General features: G+C 42.7%; 1 pseudogene; it reads right to left on the bottom strand.

The window, feature by feature from the left end:
• LOC119617887 overlaps positions 1–5021 on the bottom strand; it is a 14361-nt pseudogene extending 9340 nt beyond the window's left edge.
• Positions 5022–5399: the final 378 nt, after the last annotated feature.

Raw genomic sequence — 5399 nt, 5'->3', positions numbered from 1 at the left:
TTTTTTTTTTTTTTTTTTAACAAACTGCAAATACTGTATATTATGTTCATATATATCCAGTTATTCATATGTATATATGTATCTGAGCATATACATCTATATTGTACATATACATCTTCATCTTATCTTCCACAGACTAAGACTACTCAAAGAGTGTTGTGAACCGGAGACAAATTCCTCGTGTGTGCCTACACACCTGGCAATAAATCTGATTCTGATTCTGATTCTGATTCTGATTCTGAAGGCAAGGCTCATGAGTCGCAAGGCAGGCAAGGGTCAAGTAACATGGAGTCAGGCAAGGGCTGTGGAAAAATGCTGGACATCTACTAAGCAAGGCTGTTCAATAATCTGGCAACATAAGACTGTGAGCTGTGGGCATAAATACAGGCGTGAGCAGGTGTTGCTAATGGCTGTGATTAAGATTGGCATGATAACATGGGCATGGCATGAAACTGTGGGACTGTGGAAAGTTACTGGTCTGAGGCATGACTGAGAGCAGGAGGAATGTCAGGAACAGTGGAAGCTGTGACACAAAAGCTAGATTGGTGAAAGAGCGAAACAATCCTTCCTTACAAGAATCCTTAAAACATTTCAGTCCCTTATCCTGTCAAAAGGAGAAGGTGGGGTCAGTAAGAGTGGGTGTAATCACTGTTTTTAAAAAAAAAAATGGGTTTAAGACTATGGGACCTGTAAAATTAAACTGCTTCCTGAACTGGAACCATATTCTGAGAGTATCTACAACTATGAGGTTGGTGGTTAAGCCAGAGGGATTTACAGAGGTTGAACCAGTTAGTAAAGCCAAAGGTGAGGCAGAGGGATATGACTGTCCTTCTAGTTGACACCAAGGTATATTAATTGAATTGGACCAGAAAGTGACTTTAGTTATGTTAGCTGCCCAGTAGTAAAGTTGAAAATTAGGTAAACAGAGGCCGCCATAGACTTACAGTTCTGAAGTATTTTTGTGTCTGACTCTGGGTGTTTTGCCATACCACAAAAAATGACAGATAACTGAATCTAATGATTTAAAAACATTTTGGTAAAAATACAAGTAGACACTGAAACAGAAACAAAAATTTTGGCAAGATGTTCATCTTAACAGTATTTATTCTCCCAATCAAAGAGAGAGGAAGAGACCCCCATTTTTGAAAGTCTTTTTAATTTCAACAAAGAGCGGAAGAAAATTTTTAGAGTAAAGAGCTTTAAAAGATCTAGCTATGTTGACCCCAAGATACCTAAAACCTAAAGGGCACAGCTTAAAGGGAATATCAGATTGCGAGAGCTGCAATGCTAAATGGTAAACAGGGTAACATTCACTCTTGGCAACAGTAACTCTCTCTATATATAAATCTTACATTTGAACTGTTTGCATTAGCCATGTGAAATGTGAATTAGCCCTGAGGAAGCAACCAGATTCCACCCCCATGCTCCAGGAATAAGGATAAAATAACAACAACAAAAACCAAACAAAAAAAGTGGGAGAGAAAGAAAAAAGAAAGAAAGAAAATGATAATAATTCTGAACTGATTCACCCCAGATCCCACAACCTTCCCCCATAGCGCCTACCACTATCCCATCCTCAAACAACGGGATACCAGTGCGAACTCCGAATGGAGTCATAAATCTAAAGACTAAACTCAAGGTTTTGGACCAAATAGTCTTCCACACTTCGCCCCAACTCAGTTGGCGCTCCTGCAAACATACGTAAACAGAAGTATAATCAAGAACAAGGCAGGTACACTGCCTGGCCAAAAAGAAAAGTCGCCACCTGGATTTAACTAAACAAATACGTACGAGCCTTCTATTGGATAATTACTGCATGGGTGATTATGTTTCAGCTGGCAACAAGTTATTTAACCCCAAGTAGTGCAATGAGTTGCTTCTCATTTCTTAAACAACCATGTCCCGTGGTGCCAGTCTGTTTGAGAAGGGACAAATCATTGGCATGCATCAAGCAGAGAAAACATCTAAGGAGATTGCAGAAACTACTAAAATTTGTTTAAGTACTGTCCAACACATTATTAAAAACTAGAAGGATAGTGGGGACCCATCGTCTTCGAGGAAGAAAAGTGTCCTGAAAAAATCCTGAATGATTGCGATCGGAGACCACTTAAACATTTGGTGAAATCAAATGAAAGAAAAACAATAGCAGAACTCCAGGCTATGTTTAACAGTGAAATGTAATGGGTCACAGGTGTAGCCACGCCACGATGATTAGGCTTCCATAAAAGGGACGCTGCTAGGTTTATTGTGTGTTTTTCCTGAGAGTGATCAGGTGTTGGGCCCACACGCTCTCTGTTTGACAACTGTGGGTCATGTGGTCTGATGAGTCCAGATTTACCCTGTTTCAGAGTGATGGGTGCATCAGGGGAAGAAGAGAGGCAAGTGAAGTGTTGCACCCATCATGTCTAGTGCCTACTGTACAAGCCTGTACCTTTTCTGCCTGGGGCAGTGCTATGATCTGGGGTTGCTGCAGTTGGTTAGGTCTAGGTTCAGGAACAGTATCTGCTCAAAGAATGAGGTAAGCTGACTACCTGAATATACTGAATTACCAGGTTATTGCATCAATGGATTTTTTCTTCCTTGATGGCACGGGCATATTCCAAGATGACAATGCCAGGATTCATCTGGCTCGAATTGCAAAAGAGTGGTTCGGGGAGCATGAGACATCGTTTTCACACATGGATTGGCCACCACAGAGTCCAGACCTGAACCCCATTGAGAATCTTTGGGATGTGCTGTAGAAGGCTTTGCACAGCGGTCAGACTCTACCGTCATCAATGCAAAATCTTGGTGAAAAATTAATGCAACACCGGAGTAAGTAAATCTTGTGACATTGCAGAAGCTTATTGAAACAATGCCACAGCAGATGTGTGCCATAATCGAAGCTAAAGGTGGTCCAACAAAATATTAGAATGTGTAACCTTTTTTTTTAATGGTGACACTTTTGTTTGGCCTGGCAATATGTATGTGTGTGTGTATGTATGTATATATATATATATATATATATATATATATATATATATATATATATATATATATACTTACTTACATACATACATAAAAAAGGTGTTTTCACGTTATGTGGGTGCATGTGTACTAGCAAACCAGTTGGAGATGCACAGTTAAAAAAGTGCCGTGAACAGTAGAAGGCCTGCCATCTACAGCACCCAAGAGCAGAAAGGGCAAGTGGATCCAGCCCCAGAAGGCAGCAGCAGTCCCAGGCAAACAGACACCGGGCACCACCCCAAGGCAGCAGCAGAGGTAGGTTGTCAGTGNCCTAGCCATGCCACCACCTCCCACCGTGCAGGAGAGGCCCCCCCAGAGTCCCCAACACACCGGGCAGGTACTAGTCCACTGCAGTAGCCAGAACCCAGAAGGACCAAGGTGAAAGGGCACATAGCCATCCCCCCTTGTTGAGCCAACTCCCTGAGAGGTCTAGAGGGAGTGATGACTATCGGAGCCCAGCGCAGCCCCCGGGACCCCAGCCAACATGGTCCGGGCACCTGCAGGCAGCCCCGCAATGACGCCGTCAGAGACCTCCAGCCGCCCCCAAAACCCCAGCCCCTGGACGGGAGCAAAACAAGGGCTGCTAGTGCTCAGATTTTGATATTCTGTCAGGTAGAAGAAAGTAGTGGACATAACTAGTAGTGGTTGAAAGACAGCAGGAAGTTCTGTCTGAGCATCAAGAGGAGGCTGGAAATGTTCAGGTTAGCTAAAGCTAATAATACTAATAAATAACAAGTTACAGCTGTTTACTGATCAGTATTTACAATATAACAGCTAAGAGGATGGAGAGAAAGATCAAAACTTGAGAGCCCTGATCTTAAGCAACTATGATATGTGTTTAATTCAAATTAATTGATCAGAATTCAGGAAAACCATGTTGAATCTATGATGTTTGTGTGTATTTCTGGGAATGTTTTTTTTGCATGATGTTTTAAAGACATGATCAGCTGATGAATAGATAAACTGTGTCTGGCAAAACTTTTTATATACAACTGTATATATTTGGGCAGACAGAATTATACACAGATAATGTAATACTTGTGAATGTGTATGTATGTGTATGGTTGGGGGGGAGTGTGTGTGTGTGTGTGTATGTGTGTGTGGGGGGGGGGGGCACGCTATGTTGTCCCACATTGACATTCCCAAATGTTGGCAAGTATGCTAATGTTAGCATGTAACACCCCTAAGCGAACCACTGTGTGTGGAGGAGTGAGCAGACGGAGGGCAGTTGATTGAAATCAGACTGCCTGCACCGGGTTAAACTGGAGAAAGATGTCTGTGAATTGGGCACAAATATCCAACATCCAACCTAAACCCTTGTGTGTTTTTGGGATTAGTGGATTTTGTGGCATCACTGGACAGTGTTGTGCTGGAGCACCTAGAAAAGGCAACTGTGCTCAAAGGTATTTTAAAAACTATTCAAGATGAACTTCTTAACTGAATGCTGGACAATATGAAAAGACAGACCATAAAGGAGCTAAAAATTAAAGAGTTCACACTTGATTCAGTGGTTAAATTATCTCTTCATGGTCTACAGAAGCCTGTTAATCACCCATTTATTCAAATCAGGTGTGTTGGAGCATAGAAACAAGTAAAACATGCAGGGTAGTGGTCCTCGAGGACCAGGGTTGTGAGGATCCAGAGTTTTCTGTCCCCACCCTGCTGGCAGCACCAAATACTCTTCCTCCTCAGCTCCAGCCCATTACCTTGATGAGCAGTAGCAGTATTTAAGCCTGCTGCTGATGCCAGATCTTTGCTGGAGCATCGCGCCTTATGGGTCAGGATCTCAGCCTTAGACCTATGTTTTTGAGAACTCTCAGCTTCAATAACCTTTTGCCTTGTTTTTCTCCCCTCTGTGCCTCAGGAATTGCCGCTCAGTTTTGTAAATACCTGCCTGCCTGAAACTTCGGTTGCACTTACCTGCTGGACTTGTCCAATTGTGGATCCTCCTCCTCCTGGAACGTCTCCTGGAACGTCTCCTTTGGACATTGATGTCTCCAAGCCTCTCTCCTCATCGTCACCTATAACAAAAGAACTATTAACCACTGCCTCATTCTATGCACAAAGCTGTACCGTAAGTGTACATGTACCCGAGACTCACCTTGCTCCCTTCCTTGCCATTTCAGATTCTCCTGACCACACCTCCCTCTTGCACATTTGTAAATATTATAAATAAAACCACTTACCTTTATCCTCGTCTCTGTGTCTGGTTTCCGGTCCTACTCTTAAAACAATCCTGGTTCTTGTCAGTATGCTCCAGCCAAGAATTGTCTAGAGTGGTCCGGAACCAGAATTACCAGGCCATCAAGATAATTTTTTTTTATTAGGCCCGAGCAGCGACAGCGCTGCGAAGGCCTATTGGATCTGCTATGTTTCTTATTATTAGGCCCGAG

This window comes from Kryptolebias marmoratus, linkage group LG17, assembly GCF_001649575.2.
Source record: "Kryptolebias marmoratus isolate JLee-2015 linkage group LG17, ASM164957v2, whole genome shotgun sequence".
Classification (NCBI taxonomy): Eukaryota; Metazoa; Chordata; class Actinopteri; order Cyprinodontiformes; family Rivulidae; genus Kryptolebias; species Kryptolebias marmoratus.
The sequence above is the reverse complement of the archived record's forward strand: the minus strand, read 5'-3'. Positions and strand labels throughout refer to the sequence as shown.